The 22623-nt window shown below is 53.9% G+C and overlaps 1 protein-coding gene across 2 annotated transcripts in view; it reads right to left on the reverse strand.

Moving 5' to 3' along the window:
• Positions 1 to 22623, reverse strand: part of FIGNL2 (fidgetin like 2) — a 50068-nt gene that overhangs the window by 22062 nt on the left and 5383 nt on the right. The gene's annotated exons all lie outside the window — the stretch shown is intronic.

Raw genomic sequence — 22623 nt, forward strand, 5'->3', positions numbered from 1 at the left:
AATACTTTCCTCAGAGAGATCTGGAAATGATATGTTTGACCCTAACTTCACCTTAAAGGCAATATGATGATGATTTTGTCCCAGCCACGGGAGCGCTGCCCTCTAGAACACCTGGTCCTTACTTCCAGCCCTAATGGAGTCAATGGTCAGTCGATGGGTGAGACACCCCACCCCTGGGAATAGTCAAATCCAGGTGGGGCTCAAGTAATACATGTTTGCTACACACCCACCAGGCGCTAGGCATTACAGAAACACTAGGTTTGTATAAAGATGAGTGGCCCAGCAGTTGGGTACTCTGTGCACCTCAGCCCTCCCCGAGGTTCCAGGGCCCTCTTTGGGCCGGAAGTCAGAGATTCCAGCGTCTGTAGGCAGTGCCTCATGGTCCTTAGGAAACCCCAGTGGCTGACCCAGAAGCGTTCACTTCCTTTCCGCTTAGTTTCAGTCTCTGCTTCATGAAGTCAGAGCACCTGGGTTCCAGACCCATCCCTGCACACGCTTGCTGTGTGCCCAGGCAGGCACTGCCATCTGCCTCATTTCCAAAATGTGTTTCACCACAATGCAGAAGCGTTATTTAGAATAGACAAATCACATTCCAGAGAAGAGGGGGGACAGTTAGTACACGTCATGGAAAGTGCGCCACAGATTTGTTTCTGAGCTTCCCAGCAACCGAAAACACATTGCAAAACAAAGAGCGCCAACCATACTCAAAAGAAGCAAAAACGTTGCTGGCATAGAAATCTTGGAACATTTTTTCATGGACCTCAGGAAGCAGACCTGCGAGATGTAATAAATAGTGTCCTCTTAGCCATGCCATAAACATGGCAGAAATGTCCCCCACAAGTTTCTTACCCTAGTCCTGAGCACCAGTCAAGGCATGAGCCGAACACTGGTTGGTAAAGGATTCAGGGCCGGGGGAACAGCTCTTCCCAGGCACATGTCTCCAATGGGCTGGCCTGATCTGAGGATTAAATTTCAAAGGTGAAATGGGCCCATGGCATGCCAGAGACCATTTTGATAATGATTATTTCTCAAACCTAAGCTTTTGATAAGACATGTTAAACTTACAGTTTCAATATTCTGTCTTCAAATTTTTATTGAGCAAATACTAAGTGTTGTGCCAGGCAAAGGGGCAGAATGAAAGGTTTAGACAAGTAGACCACATCCTTTATGAGGTGGGAAAACAGAGGTGTATGCCAGGGGCTCTGGGGCTCAGGGAAATGTGCCACGCCTGGCTAACAAGACCTCAGCAGGGAGGTGGTGTCTTTACTGGACCTTGAAGGGTGAGGGACCAAGTTGGCCAGGCAGGCCAGAAGGTTCCAGCACAATGCGTTCAGAAAGCCAGGGCTCTGTTAGCTTACTCGCCCTATTCCCTTCCTCAAGACACTCTACTGCCACCTTCCGGAAAATTGTCATAATCTACAAATCTACTGTGTCCATGGGGTGAATCATGCCCCTTGAGAAAGGCTTGTGTTCAATGTGCAGCCTGCATAACTCTATAAACTGCAAGCCTGGAGGGGGTACCAAGGAAAGTTGGGTCACCAGAGCCTTGTAAGTGGGTGTGTGTGGGGGGAGTGGTAGAAAAGGCTGCAGATCGTCAGGTGGCTCTGGGGTTCTCTTCAGTTGCCCTTTCTTGCAGCTGCTTGTTGGCAGCACAACCTCTGTTGATGTCACCACCTCCTACGACTAGGACCTGCTGTCAGCAGGACACTGTTTGAAAGTGAAACTGTATTCTCGGGGCGCCTGGGTGGCTTGGTCGGTTAAGCGTCTGACTTCGGCTCAGGTCATGATCTCACGGTCCATGAGTTCGAGCCCTGCGTCGGGCTCTGTGCTGACAGCTCAGAGCCCGGAGCCTGTTTCAGATTCTGTGTCTCCCTCTCTCTCTGCCCCTCCCCTGTTCATGCTTTGTCTCTGTCTCAAAAATAAAATAAAAACGTTAAAAAAAAAAACTTATAAAAAAAAACAAAACTGTATTCTCATTCCCACCGCCCTAAGGGAGGCATGAGCCATAGGTACTAAAGCTAAAAAGGGAAGTAGACCTCTTTGAGGTGGAGAGGAGAGCCGGGCCACCAGTGGCAAGAGGTTCAGAGCAGAGACGGCAGAACTGACTATGAGGTCCCTGGAGGGCAGATACGCATCTCTCCAGCCCCTGCTGAGAGGGGTCTCTGGAGAACAGAGGCATTACCTAGTGTCAGAGGGGGTAATGTCCTGGGACATCAGAAATCACAAGTGGTTCTGGTTTGCAGGGTTATACGATGATGGAAGCTCAAGGTTCTACCAATGCAAATACTATGTTGTGACATGGACCCCAAATCTGTTTGTTTTTCTATTCTCTGTTATCTGTGCTTTGTCTTCTTAATACGGAAAAGGAGACTTGACCTTGATCACACTTACACCCCCCCCCTCCCACCCCAGCATGCTGGGGAAAAAGCAGGGCCCCTCTCAGAAGGACAGAGACACAGCAAGGAAAGCTCTGGATCTGGACTTACGAAAAACTTCCTTTGCCCCTTCCCAAACCCTCTGCTCCCCGCCTCTCCTGTCACAATGGTGTCCTCCCTGCCCCTCTCACTCAGCTCCTGCCCTGGCCTGCAGCAATCTCCACTCAAGGCCTTACCCTCAAGACCAGCATACTCAGGCCCTGGTCATCACCGAACCTCTCCATCTCAGCAATTGTGGACTCAGGGAACCCACCTGCAGCTCTCCAAACCTGTCCTCCCAGCCTCACACCTACTATCCTATTCTGGGCTTCGCCCCTTTTAGGCAGCTCCTAGTCCCTCTCTAGAGGGAACCTTTCCCTGGCAGCTCACGCCACCTACCTGGTCTCTCCCCTCCATCCCCTCAGATACTGGCCCTTCTATTCCAGGTAATTCTCTTCTCATTTTAGCCAAGGGCACAGCTCCCTCACCTCTGGCCTTCCGTTTCCACCTTTATCTACATCTACATCCACTTTGCGGTCCGGTAGGGACCTTGCCACCATCAATGAACTACTCCACCCCTTGGCTCCCTCCCCACAGCAAGCTTAATTCTTTCCCACCTTCAAAAAGACCTCCTGGGCCCCAAGTCCCCCACTAGCTACCAGCCCATCCCTCTGCTCCTTCTCTTTCACCATACGGCCTCTACTAGAGGTCCTTTAGACCACTCATTGGGGAGCAGAGGACCGAGTCAGCAGGTTCTGCTGAACTTAGTCACATAGACTGCATCTGGAGACTTCCTCTCACCTCTTCCAAGGGAAAGAACAAAGGTCTGGCCACAAACTGCCCAAGGAGTAAGCTCAATCAACCAACCCAAGGAAAATGAGAGGACAGAAATTTGCAGGGAAGGGAAGGAGGTGACATTGCCTGACCTGCACATAGGCTGAGAGTGCTGGTCTATGTGAGCCTGAGGACATACCCGCATGCACACACGTACCGCTGGGAACACCCACAGATGCACACAGCCACAGGCCCACGTGTATAGACACAGTCTCAAGCTTTAGGGGCAGTATCAGTTGGGTGCCTCCTGACACACCCATGCCCACAACAGCCTTGACTTCTGCCCCTTCCTGACTCAGAAGGGTGGGGTGGGGGAGGGTAGGGGGGAGACCATGCTGTCTCCTTGCCCGCCCCCCCCCCCCCCAGGCCAGTTACAGCCCTCCTCTTCTCACAGTGACCCTGGGCCTGCCTGTGGCCCAGCCCACAAGCTCCTGCCATTCAGCCTCCTGCACCTGGAGTGGTCTCCTTCCAGGTTCATAGGCCACACTCCAATGCTGTGCATCAGCTGAGCTGGAAGTAAGGAAAGGCCCTGGGGACTTAGGGTAAGTGTGCGCTCTGACTCCACGAGACCTGGGTTTGAATCCTCGCTCAGACACTATGTGACCCTGAGCAGATTACCTGACCTCACTGAACCTCTCCATCTGTTAAAATGCATAATATATCCTTTGAAGGGTGGCCACAAGATTTAAAAAGGTAATGTATAGGGGCGCCTGGGTGGCTCAGTCAGTTTGGTGTCCAGCTCTTGGTTTTGGCTCAGGTCAGGATCTTATGGTTCACAGGTCAAGGCCTGAATCGGGCTTCACGCTCACAGTGCAGAGCCTGCTTGGGATTCTGTCTCTCTCTCTCTCTGCCCCTCCCCAGCTCATGTGCTCACTCGCTCTCTCTCGCTCTCTCAAAATAAATGAACATTTTTTAAAAAAGTAATGTATCGGGGCGCCTGGGTGGCTCAGTTGGTTGAGCATCCGACTTCGGCTCAGGTCATGATCTCACGCTCCGTGAGTTCGAGCCCCGCTTCGGGCTCTGTGCTGACAGCTCAGAGCCTGGAGCCCGCTTCAAATTCTGTGTCTCCCCCCGTCTCTGCCCCTCCCCTGCTCATGCTCTGTCTCTCTCTGTCTCAAAAAAGTAAAAATTTAAAAAATTAATAATAAATAAATAAGTAAAGTATATAAAATACATATGTCCCATGTAGGATACAAAATTGTGTGATAAATGGTACAGTTAAGAACCCAAGCAGTGGCCTAACCTTGCTGAGTGACTCTGAATAACTCCCCTGGGGGTTGGAGGAACTTGGAAAATGTTCTGTGAGGGAAATTCCTTCCAGCTTTGATATGACAGATTAGTCCTCGTGCCATCATCAGCACCAGAGCACTCCAGCACTAGGCTCAGAGAGCCAGCCCCTTTTCTGTGGCTTCCATGCATTGTCTTATGTAGCCCCCACAATGGCCCTATGAGACTACTACTATTGTCATTGTCCCCACTTTACAGATGAGGAGACTGAGGTGCAGGGAGATTAATACATCCCAAGGTCACACAGCTGTTACATAGCGGAGCGGGATTCAGACCCCAGCAGTCTGACCACAGAGCCCAGGCCCTTACTCTTGGCTGCACTGCCTCTCTGGTCTAGCCCTTGGTTCTCCCAGCCAGAGAAGAACCTGACCCTGTGATGGCCTTTATCATGCTCATCTTGTTCCTGTGGAAGCATGTTTCTGTGTTTGCCTGGGAATGTGGCTGTGCCTCACGTGCTTTGCATTTATCCTTCAAATCCAGCTGGAAGCACCTGCCTGCTGGGGGGTCCCAAGTCTCCTGTGCTCCCCAAGCAGGAGAGGATTCATGTCCTCACCGTAAAACAGCCCGGGAGGTGTGGTCCTAGGGGTCACACCCCTAGGCTGGGCAGACAGGTCTTTCTTTGGGTCTGTGACCTCCCCCGGGACTGGCTAGGACCCTAGTGAAAAAGAACTCCCTGTGGCTGCACTGTTTGGGAAGTAAGGTCACGAAGCTCTGTCTCTGCAGACCCCTGAAGACGCCGGGGCCCTCTTCCACGCAGGAGGGTGGAACACCATTGGACTCCACCCAGAGAGTGCGGCCTTCAAACTCACAGGTGACTGATAGCAATGGCAAGAATTACTGGATGGAAGGATAAGTGAAGAATCCCTTAAACTCCTCCCCCTTGGTTTTAGGAAGTCTTCCAGGATGGATGAGAGACTGGGCCTTCACAAATGGCCAAACCAGTGCACCAGTCTCAGTCCCTATGGGCCGTTGCCCAGGACACTGGTGCATTAGGCCTGACACAGGCTGCGATAGTGAGTGTGATTTATAATAAGAAACATATATTTGGTCTGTGTCCACTGTTCTGGCTCACAGTTCCAAAACCCCTTGCGATGTCCTAAGTGTAAGAGCAATGGTAGCACCTTTCCTTATGGAATGGTCTTGTCCTCAGTCGCTGGAATTGCTTCAGAGCCATGAAGGCAAAGTGGGTGGGGTATTCAAAGCCCCAAGGTAACCTAAGGATGGAGGCCGGTTGCCCGAAGAACAAGCCTTGGTTAGGGGGTTATAACTTTGGATCACGCCCCACATCTCCCCACCCAAGAGCGAGGGGCTAGAGGTGGAGCTCAGTCCCCAACAGCCAATGATTTATTCAATCATGGCTATGTGAGGAAGCCTCCACAAGACCCCAAAAGGATGGGGTTTGGATCCCTTCAGGGCGGTGAACACCTGGACGTGCTGCAAGGGCCTGGAAGCCCCACGCCCCTTCCCACACCTTGCCGCTTGCCTCTCTTCCATCCGGCCGTTCCTGAGTCACACCCTGTGATAATAAACCGGTGGCCTAGTGAGTAAACTGGTTTCTTGCGTTCTTTCATCCCCTCTAGCAAATTAATCGGACCCAAGGAGGGAGGGGGCCATGGGATTTAGAGCCACAGGTCAGAAGCACAGGTGACAGTCTGGACTGTCGGCTGGCATCTGAAGTGGCGCAGTCTCGTGGGACTGAGCCCTGACCCGATAGGATCTGATGCTATCTCCAGGTAGATGTTGAGTGCAGTTTGTAGGACGTCCAGCTGGTGTGACGGAACTGGTTGCCATGTGGAAACCCCTACGTGGGTGTCGGAAGTGGAGCATGTGGCAACGTAGGGTGCAAATAAAGGAGAGATATGCAGGGAGGGCGTGTTTTCCCTCACACAGGCCTGTAGACCCTCCTCTTTCACCCCTACCCTGGCATCCCAGGCCCGCGGACACCCTCCACTGTTGCTGTGACCGAGGCCAAGCCACCTAGCCTCTTTAAGCCTCCTTTTCTTCAGGCGTCAAAGGACAGTTGATTGAGGCAGCGGACAGCAAACTTTTCTCCCACTAGGAACCCTTCCAAGCCAATTTTATACAAGATGCCATGGGAGGGGACCCCAACCACGCAGTGCCAGCAGCCCCCTCCGACTCCCTGAGGAGGCTCCTGACACCCCTCTGCATCTTACAGAAATTCTCTGATTCCAAATGCCATTACCCATGGACAGGGCTGGGGGCAGGACAGGGGAGGAGGGGCAGCTGTGTGGCTGCTCCAGACCTGAGTGGAGCAGGCGCAAGGCCGTCCTCCTGGGCAAGCTCCTCGGGCTCCATTATCTCAGCCTGGGACAAAGAGGCTGGAGTGGAGAATCCCATTGTTGGGCCGCCTATGGAAATCTCATTAATCTATTCACCATGGCTCCCACAGGCCTTTTGTCCCAGGCTTTTTGTCTCCTGCTCACAACTGGTGCCCCGGGGGTCTCTGTCCGCCTGGCAGAACTCGAACTGGGCTGTCCCCTCCCTCCCCCCAACTACTGGGCCCTGCCCCTGCCCCTTCGTGCCAACCCCAGTTACTGCAACAGGAGAGGAGAGGGAGGGGCGACGAGGGGAGCCGAGGACTGGTCACCTGCCACAGCCTTGCACCCGCCACACGGGAGCCTCTGCCAGAGAGCAGCCCCTAGCAGCCGGACCGCCAGAACCCTGTCTGGGGAGCCCCCCTGGGTCCCGGCACAGGGCCTAGCATGGGCAGGACTCAGTATGTGTTTAGGGGATGAGCCAAAGGAGGCCAGAGAGGTGGCTGCCAGACTTCATGTCGCTAGGGCTGCAGCCCGTTGTCCACAGATCTGCGGTCTCACGGAGCCAGCAGACACTCTCATGACACCAGAGGGCCAAACTGGCTGTTCGAGATGCAAAATTGGGGCAAACTGTGACCCACCCTCAGGGACTCTATCCTCTAACAGGAGAGAGAAGGTAAAAGCGGCCATGGCCAAAAGAAAGAAAGGGAGGGAGGGAAGAAGGGAGGAAGAGAGAAAAGAAAAGAATGAATTCTGGTGGTTCATAGACAGTTGAGGCTATCTTTGGTGGGCCGGGGGATCATGGCAGCACTTAAATGTTTTATTTGTTTTTGATAGAGCACGAGCAGTGGAGGGGCAGAGAGGGGGACAGAGGATCCAAAGCCAGCTCTGCACTGACAGCAACGAGCCCAATGCAGGGCTCAAACCCACGAACCGTGAGGTCGTGACCTGAGCCCAAGTTGGATGCTCAGCCAACTGAGCCACCCAGGCACCCCTCAGGGCAGCACTTAAAATGCGTGTGTGAGGATGGAAGGCTTGGGGTCTGTGCATGGACTTGAGGCCAGTGAGAAGAGGAAACGCTGACGACATGGGTTCAGCCATCACTGCCCACAAGGCCCCACCTAAGTAGATAGTATTTATAGATGACACTGAGTCCCGGGGAGGAGATGTAGCCTGCCAAGGTCCAAAGGGGCCTCCTCCCTCTGGTTGGTGTTTTCCCACCTCTACAGACTGTGGTCAGGCAAGGATGTAAATTGGAGATCAAGGATCGGCTCTTGAGATCTGAACTCTCCCTCTCTGTCCCCAAGCTCAGTCTTGCGCTGGAGAATGGTAAAGAACTTGTAGCTGGTCAGGGCAAGGGGAGGTCCACGGAAAGATGAGGACTGGAGCACTTGCCATGAGCTCGAGGAGTGGGAATGGTCTGGACAGGTATGTTACTGTCAGGATGATTCCCTTTGTGGCTCAGGGCAAGTTCCTGTCCTCCCCGTTTACTGTTGGTGAACATCACAGGCCTCTCTGAAGCCAGATTTTCTCTCCACGCACAGGACCTAAAGAAATCTAGAAAAAATCAGCACTGCTCATTCAGGCCTCCAGACTGTTGCCCACACAGTTGCACCTGTCAGAAATGCCCTCCCTCTGCCAACCAACCCTCTCCCATCCTCAGGGCCATGGCGGGGCCTCCACTTCCATACATGTTTCCTGGCCACTCCAGTCCTAAGGACGCTTTGCCTTCTTGGGTAAGCTGGACAAAGCCCCTCTTGAAGCCCTGCTTGAAGCCCCTCTGGGCAGCAAGAACAGAGGACGGTCCTGCTCCTGTGCACTGATTCCATTCCCTGTCAATGCTCTAGGCCATTGTCCCCTTAATCCTTTCCCCACTAGAGGATCCTCTCATCAGCCTACAAACATACTGTTATTTCTCCCATTTTAAGGCGGGGGGGGGGGGGGGGGGAAAGAAAGCTCAAAATAATCTCTTGACCTCCCCCCCTCCCCCAGCTACATCCCATTGCTCTCTGCTTTCTTTTTTACCAAAACAGTTTAAAAGTTGTCCGCACAACTATTTCTGGTTCCTCCCCTTGGGATCTCTCTTGAATGCCCTCCCTCCAGCACACCCAGCTTTCACACCCAGCACTGCAGCCACCTGCGTGCAGGCCACGTTGTTAAATTGGTGATCAGTCCAGGGGTGCCTGGGTGGCTCAGCCGGTTAACGTCCGACTTCGGCTCAGGTCATGATCTCACAGTTGGTGAGTTCGAGCCCTGTGTCAGGCTCCGTGCTGACAGCTCAGAGCCTGAAACTTGCTTCGGATTCTGTGTCTCCCTCTCTCTCTGCCCCTCCCCCACTCATTCTCTCTCTCTCTCTCTCTCTCTCTCTGTCTGTCTCAAAAATAAACTTTAAGAAAAGAATTTAAAAATAAGTAAATTGGTGATCAGTCCTCACCTCAGCAACAGGAGCCTCAGCAGATCATCCCTCCTTCCGGAAAATTCTTTACTGGGCTGCCCAGCCCCTCTCCTCTTCAGCCTATTTCATTGCCCTCCTTTCTTTCCTCCAAGCCTTCTTTACACATTAACTCCTTGGAGACCCCATTCAGTCCCGTGGCCTTGACCAGTGTCGGTACATTGAGGATTCCTAAACATGATGGTTCCGCCTAGATTTCTCCCCTGCACTCCCCACTGGCACATTCAGGCACATTCAACCTTCTTCCTGACACTTAACTGGCATAATAACATGTCTAGAAATCAGACCTCTCACTTCCTCACCGCTCCCTAGCTCCCCAGCCCCGCCCTGGTCGATCTACCCTTCCCTGTCTTCCCTGTCTCAGGAAATGGCAGCTTCATCCTTACCAGTTGCTCAGGCCAGAAAACCTGGGACCATCTGTAACTTCTCTCCCTCACACCTCAGACCAGCCAATCAGATTGGCCCTTGCCTCAAAATCTATCCAGAATGCAACCATCTCTCACCTGGACGCCTGCAGCAGCCTCCTATCCCACCTCCCATTTCTAGCCTTGTCTCTCCGTTCTCTGCGTTCTCAGAATAAAAGCCCATGTCCCTGGGCCCTGGCTGGCGCAGTCTGTAGAGCATGCGACTCTTGATCTTGGGGTTGATCTCAGGGTTGTGAGTTTGAGCCCCCACATTGGGGGTAGAATTTACCCCCCCCCCAAAAAAAAATAAGCCAGCGTCTTCACAGGGCCCCATCACGTCCCCTTAGCTCTCCCTCTCCTGCCATTCTCCCCCGGCTCCTCCACTCCGGCCACACTGGCCTCCCCACACAGGCCTGCTCCCACCTGTACTCGCTCATACCCTCAGGTCTCTGTACGGTTGTCACTTCATCACACACTGGCCGCCTCAACCTGTTGTTCCTTGTAGCACTCACCATAATCCGCCCTACTGGTTGCTCTGCTGAACCCACTAGAAAGTTCCTTGAGATCAGGGAAACAATGGTTTAAAAGTTCCTGTGTTGCTATTTGTTTCCTTCTCTTCCATCCTCTGTCCCCAAGCACCTAGAACAGCACTGGGCACACATTAAGTTGGTTTTTTTTTTTTTTTTTTAATGTTTGTTTATTTTGGAGAGAGAAAGTGAGAGACAGAGCACGAGCCAGAAGGGCCAGAGAGAGAGGGAGACACAGAATCTGAAGCAGGCTCCAGGCTCTGAGCTGTCAGCACAGAACCCACAAACCACTGATCATGTACGACCTGAGCCGAATTCAGACACTCAACCGACTGAGCCACCCAGGCACCCTACACAACAAGTTTTTAATAGACTATACAATGTATGGATGGATGTTTGAGCCAATAGATGAGCAAAGAGGCCGGAAATCACCTCTGTGTCCAAAGAAAGAGTGAAAGGGTAACTCCATCTGAGCCGCATGAAATGGTGAGGGTGGCAAGAGGCAAAGCCAGGGGAGACTCCTTCAGGAGTGGATAGGGAAAGGGTGTCCAGAGCGATCTGGCTGGAGTTGAAGGGCACCCAGCTGAGCCCCCCAGGACCCCACCTAGCCTTTTTAAGAAAAATCTTCCTCCTTCTCTCTTCCCGAAGTTAGGCCTCTGGGAGAGGACAAAAGGGGCACTGGAATTCCCATCAAAGGCCACTGGACACATGGTAAAGAGATCAGGACCCTTGGGATCCTGCTTCCTCGAGGTAGTGAGGCCTCCCCGCCAGTCTGGCTCCTCTCTGGGGTGGGAGGTGTGTAGGGGGGTGTGCTGTGGCCCTGGACTCCTCATATGTCAAATGCCAAACAGCAGGAGGTCAGCCTGAGCAGGGCTGGCCAAGCAGCCCCCATCTGGGCTGTGTGTGTGCGCACACACGCGCTGGGGGGAGGGGAGAGTGTAGAAATCCCTGCCTGTGTCCGCGGTCAGGGCCACAGACAAGCTGCGACCATCTGTTGTCTTCTTGAGAGGCCAGTCCAGGGGCCTAGCGTCCTTGAGGATAAACCATCGCTTTCCCCCGGCCTTCTAGTGTTTGCAAAGAACTTTCACAGTTACCATTTGCTTTCACCCTCACATCTTGCCTGCCAGCTAAGCGTAGTCTCCCCATTTTACAGAAGGTGAAATGCAGGCTCAGAGAAAAGGAGCGATTCTCTCAAGGTCATAATAGCTAGTAAGAGATGAAGCTGGGACTCTCAGCCCCTTCTGTCAGCCCCTCCCTACCCCAGCCTTGACCAAGGTGCCTGGGCACCAAACACTCAGGCATAGCCCTTCCATCCATCCGTGGCTCACTGTTCAGCTCCAGCTCCAGCTTGCCCCGTAGCGCCCTCTTCCAGAAAACCTTTAAGACCGACACCACCAAGGAAGTTCTGAAGATGCCTCTAAATATAGAGCTCTGTACAGCCACTCCTTTCCCACCCTGGGCTATTGATCTGTCTGCTGATCTGTTGGTTTGACCCCCTCATGTCCGAGGACCTCTTAAGGGCAGTGCAGCCATACACAGGAACAGATGATTCCCTAACCTCTTGGGGTCCACCCTGGGTCTGGGGAGAGAGCATCTCATGCTGGGAGGAGCCCTACCCAAGGTCGCACAGCCAGGAAGGGATTTGCACCCAAGAGCTTGGCTTCACCCCTGATCAGAGCCCTGAGTCCTGTGCTGTCCAAATCACAGCCACTAGCCACAGGTGGCTATTCAAATTCAAATGTGTTACAATGTATGAATTACTTTTAAATGTAAGTCATTTATTATCATTTATTAATTACCAAAATAAAAAATGTATTATGAAAGTGAAGTTAAATTTAAATTTCAGTTTCTCAACGGCTCTTGCCACACCCCAAGCCCTCCACAGTCACGTGTGGTAGTGGCTGCCATTTCGAACAGTGCAGACACAGCACATTCCCGCCACTGCAGAAAGTTCTATTGGACAGCGATGCTCTAATCCCAGCCAGGGCTCCATTCTGCAGCCAGGGTGCTTCCCACTACAACCGGAGCCTCCAAAGCTTTCTCTTGAACTTGAATGGAGCCTCCCTTCCTAGGGTCTCCAGGTAGACTTTGCTGGGACTCAGACTCCTTTCCTTAGGATTTCTGGGAAGTTTTCTGGCGAGGCAGGGCTCCAGGGGCCAGGAAGGGAGGGCTGACTAGCTGGACCGGCCCCTCCCCACCAGCCCACCCTGTCCTTAAGCTCAGGGCAGGAGAGGAGGGGCAGGCTGAAGAAGAGAGGACGGTAGGACAGGACAGTTTGTCATCTGGCCCTTCAGGCTGCGCTTCCTTCCCTCCACACCCCCTCAGCTGCTCAACACCCCTCCCCTTTGCCTACCATCCTCATCCTCATCAAATCCCAAGGACAGATGGGGGCCGGCTGCAGGAAACGTGACCACAGTGAAAGCACTCTCAAATGGCAACAGAGTCTGGGGGTCACAGTTGTGTCCCCCGAGGCCTGGCCTGTCCCTCATGTCCGGCCTCTGTGGGCTGGGACTGGGCTAAAGCGAATTTCAGGGAAGGGGGAGGGTACTCAGGAATCTTAGGGGGAGGTTTAGGAGTCTGTAGGTGCTGGATTATTCCAGCAGACACAGCCCCAGTTAAAAATGCAGTCACTCATGTGGTCACTCATCCATCCAGCCATTCAACACACCCTAAGTCCCCACCACGTCAAGATGTAATAAGAGGATGGAAAGATGGACAGGTGGGCTCCCCAACCAGCTTGACCAGGTAGCTTGTTCTGGACTTAATCCTCTGTTCAGGCTAGATGAAGATCCTTTGTCTCTGCCCAGTGGTCTGAGCAGGATGGACACCCCCCAACCCCCTCCCTTCAAACAGGCGCACATGCACGCGCATGCACACACACACACACACACACACTCCCAGCTGCTGCCATGAACCCCCCCTCCCATGGTCTCTCTGGCCAATCACAGCACTGAAGGGTAAGTCCCATTGCCCAGCAGCCCCCAGGGAGTGTATTAGCACATTTGAACCGCTCAACCTGCAATGACAAAGCCTGGGGCCTTGGGAGGAGACACAGCAGGAGGGGTGGGGGCCTGTGGGGAGCTTTCCTCCCTCCTCTCCCAGGGGAAAGCTCAGGAGTAGATTAAGCATTCTGGGGCACAGAGGAATTTGGGGGCCCCAGCTCCAGCAGTGAATAAGCGATCCATAAAATCCCAATTTACACACTCACTGATCAAACGGCCCATCTACTACCCCAGGAGGTTGGGGGTGGCTGCTGGGCTTCCCCCACTCTTGCAGAAGGTCCTGGGGAGCCTGGACCCGGGACACAGGTTCCCAGCGTTTTATCTGCAGACTCGGTCCCACCCCCAAGCTCCTAGAGGGGCATCCGTCCTAGGGCCTGGACCAGCCTGGACCCGCTGTGATCCGGCGACCTCTGGGGGAGGAGGCTCGCCTGGCGGCCATCTTTTTCTGCCCTCCGCGAATAACGGCTATTTCTCTCCGGGGCTGCCCCGGGGCTGCCAGGGCTGACATCAGTTTCATCAGAGCTGCTAATCACTTTTCCAGCTCTGAAACTCTCCTCCCCGCCCCTTTCTTTCCAACAGCCCCTCCATGTTTCCTCTTGGCCCTACTTCTGGTGCCGTCGCTGCTGGGGCATGCTCTGATTCCTTCCTTCCACCGCCACACCTCTCCCCTCCCCCTGGCTAGGAACACCGCTGGCGGCGGGGTGGGTACCGGTTCTCTATCCCTAACCCACCTCCCCGGACACACCAGGTAGGGAGAACTAGCCTAGTTGTTACCCTTGCCCCTTCCCCCAAAATAAACGCAATTTGTCTTCACCCGCCTAAATTTTGTTTGCTTCACTTAGCTAAGGCTGCCTGGGATTTCAGCAACAGAACACCATTCTCATTCACAAACATCCTCTTTGATTTATTTATTTTTTTTTAGTTTATTCATTTATTTTTTAGAGAGAGAGTGAGCAGGGGAGAAGCAGAGAGAGAGGGAAAGAGAGAGAATCCCAAGCACGCTCCACACTGTCACCGCGGAGCCGGATGTGGGGCTCGATCTCATGATCTCATGAACCGGGAGGTCATGACCTGAGCCGAAATCAAGAGTCGGGCGCTTAACCGATTGAGCCACCCAGGCGCCCCACAAACATCCTCTTTTAAACCACGCGCACCCCTGGGAGCTTGCTGGCCATCAGCCACTCACCCCTCGTGAAGGTTAGCAAGGCTGATTGGCTCTGCCTACCGCCTGCTTGAGATGAGCTGCACTGAGCAAGTACAAATTTTCAGCACATTTGACAGTAAGTCTTTAGGGCAGGGAATCGCTTTAAAGGCAGCAGCCCACTCTGCCACGCCCCCTTCTCACCGCCTGCGTACATTGGGTGTGGACTGGACTTCAACTTTCTGAGCCCAGGGGATGGGACAGGAAGGGAGGGAGGGGTCACCCTATGGAGTGCTTTCCAGAGGGCTCAGGAGGTCAGGCTGTCTCCCAGGGGCCCCTGCATGCTGGGCTGGGGCTAGATCTCCACGATGTCCGTCAGCCCTGGCAACAGGCTGCTAGACAAGGAGTGTGGTGCAAGTCAGTTCTACAGCAGGACTCACTCCTTCCCTTCCCTTAACCCCTCCCCGCCCTGCTTTCCTCACCTTCATGGGCTGCCTCCATGGACCCTCGAATGCAGCCTGGACCCATTAGCAGCTGGAGAAAGGCAGGTGTCTGAAAGGCTGACCCAAGGCGGGGTCTCTGCGCCCACCCTGTCAGGCCTGGGGTGTCCATCTGGGGGTCCAGGTCCCACCTCCCTCCCGTGGTTCAGATGGTGCAGGAGTCAAGTGTCAATCTCTGTTTCCTCTGGTGTGAAATAGGGGTGGGGGGGCACCCAGCATCTCCTTCACAGGCTGCCTTGAGGGCAAGGAAGGAAGAGTGGTACTTTTAAGACTCTCTAGAATAGGACCAGGGCTTGGGGCAGGACCTAGGGCAGGCTCTGACTTGGCCAGGTGCTTCAGGCTGGGTAGAGTAGGGGAGGGGGCAGATGCTCTCTGAGGCCAAAACAACCCAACAGACGTGAGGGACCCCAAGGAGAGAAGTTGTGCCCTGAGTGGAGAGCACCGACCGGCAGGGTGAAGTCCCTGTCCTGCCCCTGACTGGCCTTCGGGTGGGTCTGAAGAAGCTGTGGGGGACCTGAGCTCAACATCACTGAAGCCACAGCTTCCTAAGACATCCTAGCCTGGCTCCTGGCCCCTCTGACCTGTGTTCTGGGCCAGCTCTCACCAGCTCCTCTCCTGCTGATAGAGGCAGGAGCCCCAGGGCCCTGCCACACCTCCCACCCCCACCCCCACCCCACCACTCCGAAACTGCCCGGCCAAGGTCACATGCCTCTTCACGTCCATCCTGAGGGCCCCCCACACCAGACCCAACTTCAACCTGAGCCACACTTTTCATCGCGCCTGAGAATCTAGAGGATAGATGAGACTCTTTCGGGCCTCATGGATGCCCACCAAGACCTCAGACTCCATGTGCCCAGAGAAAACATCTCTGTCTTCTCTCCCCAGAATCCATTCACCCAGCCTGGACACCCTGGAGTCCTCGTGTCTCTCTACCTCTTGCAGCCTCCTTGCATCTAGCTGGTCATTGAGTCCCCTTCACACTGTCTGAAATGACCTGCAGCTCCCCCGCCTCCCACCATGGCTGGCCCCACGTCTGGACTCCCTGTCTCTCCCCCCTAACCCTTCTTTTGGACGGCCGCCAGGGGTTTCTACAGACTCAACCCTCCCCTGACCTCAGAGGGGGCCTCAAACCCCTTAGCCCAGCGCCAGAGGTGGCTCAGTGTGTCCTTCCTCCAGCCTCAGGCTCTGCCATTCCTGACCCCTCCGGCCACATGGGTCCATTCTCTGGGCAATACACACTCATACTTCTAGGCCTTTGCTCCATGTTCCAAAATGCCTTCTTCCCAGTTCTGCAGTGGGGGTGCTCCCACACTGTTATGTCACTTTGGTTTTGTTTTTGCTTTGCTTTTTTTTTTTTTTTAACTAGGTTCCATGCCTAATGTGGGCCTTGAACTCACGACCTGAAAATCGCATGCTCTACCAACTGAGAGAGCCGGGCACCCCTATTATGTCACTTCGATACTGTTGCTGGCTCCTTCTTGGGTGCCCCGAGCAAGTGCCCTGCACTTCTGTCCTGCCACTCAAAGGCCTTATTGGCAGTTGGCACTGGTTAAAATGGGCTCCCCATTTCCTCCCTGCTCAGATACCCCTGCCCCTGGGCCTTTGCACAGCACTTTTCTAGTCCAGCAGCCCAACCGTTCCCTGCCTGCCCTGTCCTCTCCCTCCCAAAGTCCTTTCCCCAGAAAACCTTCCCTGATACAATGGCCGTGGGAAGAGCAGGGCCAGTGGTGTTCTTCCTACAGTAAGTACTTGTTCTAGATAATTCCTCTTTTCTTTTTTTAAAATTTCTTTTATTATTTTTTTTAAAGTTTACTTATTTCTGTGTGGAGGTGGGGGGTGGGGGGGAAGGGGGACAGAGAGAGAGGGAGGGAGAGAATCCAAAGCCGGCCCCACACTCCACGAGGAGCCGGACGTGGAACTCAAACTCATGAACTGTGAGATCATGACCACAGCTGAAATCAAGAGTCAGACGCTCAACCGACTGAGCCACCCAGGCGCCCCAATAATTCCTCTTTTTAAAGATTATTTAGGGGCGCCTGGGTGGCTCAGTCGGTTGAGTGTCCGACTTCGGCTCAGGTCACGATCTCACGGTTCGTGAGTTCGAGCCCCGCGTCAGGCTCTGGGCTGATGGCTCAGAGCCTGGAGCCTGCTTCCAATTCTGTGTCTGCCTCTCCCCCATTCATGCTCTGTCTCTCTCTGTCTCAAAAATAAGTAAACATTAAAAAAAAAAAAAAAAAGATTATTTACTGGGACGCCTGGGTGGCTCAGTGAGTTAAGTGTCCAACTTCGGCTCAGCTCATGATCTCACGATGCGTGGGTTCGAGACCCGAGTCGGGCTCTGTGCTGACAGCTCGGAGCCTGGAGCCTGCTGTGGATTCTGTGTGTGTCTCTCTTTCTCTGCCCCTCCCCTGCTCGTTCTCTCTCTCTCTCTCTCAAAAATAAACATTAAAAAAATAAAATAAAGATTATTCACTTAAGCACAGTGGTTTGCAGGGGTGTGCTTCCCCACCCACCCCACTGCCGCTAGAGTCAGCCCCTCTCTGAGCCACTCAGCTTCTCACCACAGTATGGAGACAGTACCGGCCTTGTACGCACAAAGCTTGTGAGCGCTTCAATGTGCAGACACGTGGATGCATCAAGCTTGTGCTCGGAGGAGGCCGTGGCCCCAAGGCCATCAGGGTTGGGTGAGACCCTCCCAGAGTCTGTCTCCTCATGGGTCTGTATCTGGGGGCCCTCCTCCCTGGGGACTGGGCCCTGGGTGGGTGTGGGTTGGAGGGTGAAGTCAGGGCTCCTGATCAGTGTTCAGTCATAGGCCCCTTTAAAAAAATTTGTTTTTATTTTTTTTTAACGTTTACTCTTGAAGGAGAGAGATAGAACGTGAGTGGGGAAGGGGCAGAGAGAGAGGGAGGCACAGAATCCGAAGCAGGCTCCAGGCTCTGAGCTGTCAGCACAGAGCCCGACGCGGGGCTCGAACTCAGGAGCTTGAGATCATGACCTGAGTGAAGTCGGTCGCCCAACTGACTGAACCACCCAGGCGACCCTAAAAAAAACGTTTTTAAGTAAGCTTTATGCCCAGTGTAGGGCTTGAACTCACCACCCCAAGATCAGGAGTCACATGCTCCGGGGTGCCTGGCTGGCTTAATCGGGGTTAAGTGTCCAACTTTGGCTCAAGTCACGATCTTGCAATTTGCAAGTTCGAACCCTGCATCGGGTTCTGTGCTGACAGCTCAGAGCCTGGAGTCGCCTTCAGATTCTGTGTCTCTCTCTCTGTTCCTCCTCTGCTCACGGCCTCTGTCTCTCTCTCTCTCTCAAAATAAATAAATAAACATTAAAAAAAAAAAAAAAAGAGCGGCACGCTCTACCAATGGTGCCAGCAAGGCACCCCAGTCATCCACCCCTTTTGCCGTCTGGTAAACCTGTGGTCTGTTCAAAACCACTTTTTCAGCGCGCCTGGGTGACTCAGTTAGTTAAGCATCCAACTTCGGCTCAGGTCATGATCTCCCAGTTGGTGAGTTCGAGCCCCACATTGGGCTCTTTGCTGACAGCTCAGAGCCTGGAGCCTGCTTCCCATTCTGTGTCTCCCTCTCTCTCTGCCCCTCCCCCACTCACACTCTGTCTTTCTCTTTCCCAAAAATAAACATTGTAGGGGCTCCTGGATGGCTCAGTTGGTTAAGCGTCTGACTTCAGCTCAGGTCATGATCTCACGGTGCGTGAGTTCAAGCCTCACGTTGGGCTCTGTGCCTCACAGCTCACAGCCTGGATCCTGATTCAGATTCTGTGTCTCTCTCTGCCCCTCCCTTGCTCGCACTCTGTCTCTCTCAAAAAAATAAACATTTAAAATTAAAAAAATAATAATAATAAAATTAAATTTAAAAAGAAACATTTAAAAAATAAAATAAAGGGCGCCTGGGTGGCGCAGTCGGTTAAGCGTCCGACTTCAGCCAGGTCACGATCTCGCGGTCTGTGAGTTCGAGCCCCGCATCAGGCTCTGGGCTGATGGCTCAGAGCCTGGAGCCTGTTTCCGATTCTGTGTCTCCCTCTCTCTCTGCCCCTCCCCCGTTCATGCTCTGTCTCTCTCTGTCCCAAAAATAAATAAACGTTGGAAAAAAAAAAATTTTTTTTTTAAATAAAATAAAATAAAAAATTTAGGGGCACCTGGGTGGCTCAGTCAGTTGAGTGTCTGACTTGATTTTGGCTCAGGTCATGATCTCACCGTTCATGGGCTGCATTGGGCTCTGGGGTCTGCACTGACACCAAGTGCAGATCTTAGCTGCCCCCCTCCCCTGTCCCCCTATAGCCCAGGAGCCCACTTGGAGTCTCTCTCCCTCTTTCTCTGCCCTTCCCCCACATCTGTGTTTGCATGCACTCTGTCTCTCACACACACACAAAATAAATAAACATTAAGAAACAAAAATAAAAATAAAAAATGTAACCATCACAATAAAAATAAAAGAGACATGAGGCTACAAAAGGAATTAATAACATTAGAATACGGTTTCACCCATGAACTCCTCAGGGGTCGAACACCACAAGTCTCAGCCCAAAAGACCGGATAGAATCCCCTCTCCACCCACCACCCCTCCCCTCGGCCAGGTTTAAGATCCAAAGTTGACTTGGGTCAATTTGGGTGGCATGTGACCTCCAAAAAGGGGGTGTGATCCTTAAGCTTTAAGGACTGGGTGTGATCCTATGTTCCTAGGGCCCCAAATATGCTGCCCCCCCACACACACCCGCCATGCACGGGGGTGGGTGGGAGACACAGAACCAGGCTGAGCAGAGGGAAGGAAGCAGGCCCAGGCTGCCCACCCAGGCTTCCCCAGTAGCCACCCCTGCCCCCCTCATAGGCCCTTCCCAGCCCTGGGGGTGCTGAGCTGAGTAACTCCAACTATGCGGCCTGGCCGGTCTACCTGGGCGTGAGTGGGCAGGGCTACATCCTCAGGGGGGTGGCCCCCCCATACCCGCAAGGCCACAGGAACAGAAGTGGAAAGAGAAACCGGGGAGAGGGTGCTAGGCAAAGAAGACTGACCCACCACGACAGCTCCTTCTGTCTGTCTGCTCCTGTACGGGATCCTAGCACACTCTTCAAGCGCAGTTCTAAGGGACCTCTGTAGAGTAGTTCACTGAATCCACAGAACGACGCTGGGAAGCAGGTACAGCTGTTAGTCCCGTGTTATAGAGGAGGAAACTGAGGCACAGTCCGCTCGGCCCAGTCACCAAGCTAGGGCGTGATGACACCCACGGGGGCTTTTCAGCCCAGAGGCTTCTCTGCCTCTCCTGCCAGAAGCAGTTGTTAATGTTCCCATTTCACAGCTAAGAAAATGGAGGTATCAGCTGACTCCCACCATCCTCATCGACCTCCCCTGCCCCCCTGTAGCCCTCTTCCCTTGGTGCCCCCATCCGCAGCCACAGACCCCAGAGCTCAGCACATTCCAAAGCGGTTCCCGTGGGACCCTGCACCTTGCAGGGTCTGAGCCCCCAGCCCTCAGGGGAGTGATCAGAGAGGAGCAGGACAGCCACGGCGGGAGGTGGGGAGTGTTTGCTAGGGAAAGAAAGATTCCGAGGACCCGTGTCTCCAAATCCCTGACCGACTGTGACTGTCGGGCGGCGGGCCATGTGCCTGTGCACGACCACTCCACTCCCCACCCTCCTCGAACGAGGCAAACCCTTCAAGAAAGAGGTTTGGCTTCGTGTTAGCTGTCTGAACGAGCTCCCCATCCATAAAGGCATTCAGCATGAGAGGCTCTCTGTCCTGAGAGGGGCACTCCGGGCAGGCTGAAGGGCTCCTCCTTCCTCTGTGCAGGTTTTCTGGGGCCTCCCGACTTGCATATCAAATAGGCCAAAGCCAACAAGCCACGGGACTGAACTCCCGGCCACCCCACCCCCACCCTCCAGCTGCCGTCCCCACCCCATCGAGACGCGTCCATCGTTTTCAACAAGGGGCTCACGTCCCTAAAACTCCAGACTGAAAAAATAAAATTTTTAAAATAAAGATAAGCAATAAAAACTTTAACAAAAATTAAAAATACACGAGGCTACAAAAGGAACTAATAACATTAGAATACGGTTTTACCCGTGAACTCCTCAGGGGTCGTAGACCACAAGTCTCAGCCCAAAAGACTGGATAGAACCCCCCTCTCCGGCCCCACCACCCTTCCCCTCAGCCAGGTTTAAGATGAGTCCGTTTGGGCAACATGTGACCTGCAAAAAGCTTAAGCTTTAAAGACTGGGTGATCCTATGTTCTCTGGCCCCAAATATCCTTCATCCTCCAGTATGGAAGATATGACCTAAGAATGGCCACCCCACACAGGACACAGTCAGTCTGGAAAAAGAAGAGTACGGGTCAGGCCACTGATGGATGCCGTCTACAGAGCTGGGTGGAAGGGGTGAGTGCCCCCATGGCCAGTGTTTCCAGGGAGCCCCTCTGCCCCCAAAGAAACCGACTGGCAGACTGGGTAGCTGTGGAACGCACAATGCAAGGGGCGGGGCGGGGAGTCTTTCTTCAGTATAACCTGAATCCCACCAGCTTTCTTTCCTCACTAGCCTAGAAAGGACAGATAGCCCCAGCCTCTTGAGCGTCCATGGGCCAAATAGGCCAGTCAGCTGCAGGGGGACATTCCCAGCTTCCTCCTAATTCTGAGTTGGGCCTTCTGTCACCTATGAACAGCCTCCCCCGGGGAAACTCAGTCTCCTTCGGATGGATGCCACCGGTGATGCAGAGCCCTGCGGTCAGGTGGCTGGTCCCTTCCCTGAGTCCCTCCTCTCCAGCCCCTCTGGTGCTTCCTCCACAGCCCTAAGCAGCACCACTCTGCAGTCACTGACCCCCATCCGCACAGGGAAGCACCAGGAACGCAGTCCCTGAAAGCCCAGCCTGTCTCTTTGACTCTTCTCTGGTGCCCAACTGTCCGGTAAGCTCCTTGAAAGTGGGACTGGGGGCGCCTGGGTGGCTCAGTTGGTTAAGCGTCCGACTTTGGCTCAGGTCACAATCTCGCGGTCCGTGAGTTCAAGCCCCGCGTCGGGCTCTGTGCTGACCGCTCAGAGCCTGGAGCCTGTTTCAGATTCTGTGTCTCCCTCTTTCTCTGACCCTCCCCCATTCATGCTCTGTCTCTCTCTGTCTCAAAAATAAATAAACGTTAGAAAGTGGGACCGCATCAGACAATCATGGATGTTGGTGAAGAGCTACCCGGACAAACATCTCCGGGGCCTGACACACGGCCTTGCCAAGGGGGCCATGAGCCTGGCCATGCTTCCTGCTAGGTGCTTGGGGCAGAGCAAACAATGCCAGGGCTAGGGAATGTCCTCTGGTCCTCCCTGGCCACGTGGGAAGCCGAAGGCGATTATGGGAGATCTGCCCTGCTCAGGGCCTGGTGCTTAGGTGCCCAGTGAGTGTGTGGCAAGTCTCAGGGGCCCAGGAATCCCAACCCTGGCTGGGCCCCCTCTGGAGCCTGGCTGGGGTATCCCCAGAACCACAGGACACGGCAGGTGCTCAACACCGCATTACTATGGGTAAAATGCCTCCTTGTCCTCACATCTCCCGACCCATCCCCGATTAATCCCAGCACAGGGCTAGGGACCAGGTGGCCTGAGCCTGCCTGGGACATGAGGGCAGATAAAGGAAGGTGTGCTTTCACCTCCCAGATTCCTGAGGTAGCCAAGCTGCCTCTCCTCTCCCCCACCTCCTGACCCCCCCCCCCCCCCGCCCCGCTCTGACTCGACTTCGGAGGGAGCTTTCAAAGATGGCCCAGAACTTTCACACACATGCCCTCTCTTTCTCCTTGCACCTACACG

The sequence above is a fragment of the Prionailurus viverrinus genome, chromosome B4 (assembly GCF_022837055.1).
Source record: "Prionailurus viverrinus isolate Anna chromosome B4, UM_Priviv_1.0, whole genome shotgun sequence".
NCBI lineage: Eukaryota > Metazoa > Chordata > Mammalia > Carnivora > Felidae > Prionailurus > Prionailurus viverrinus.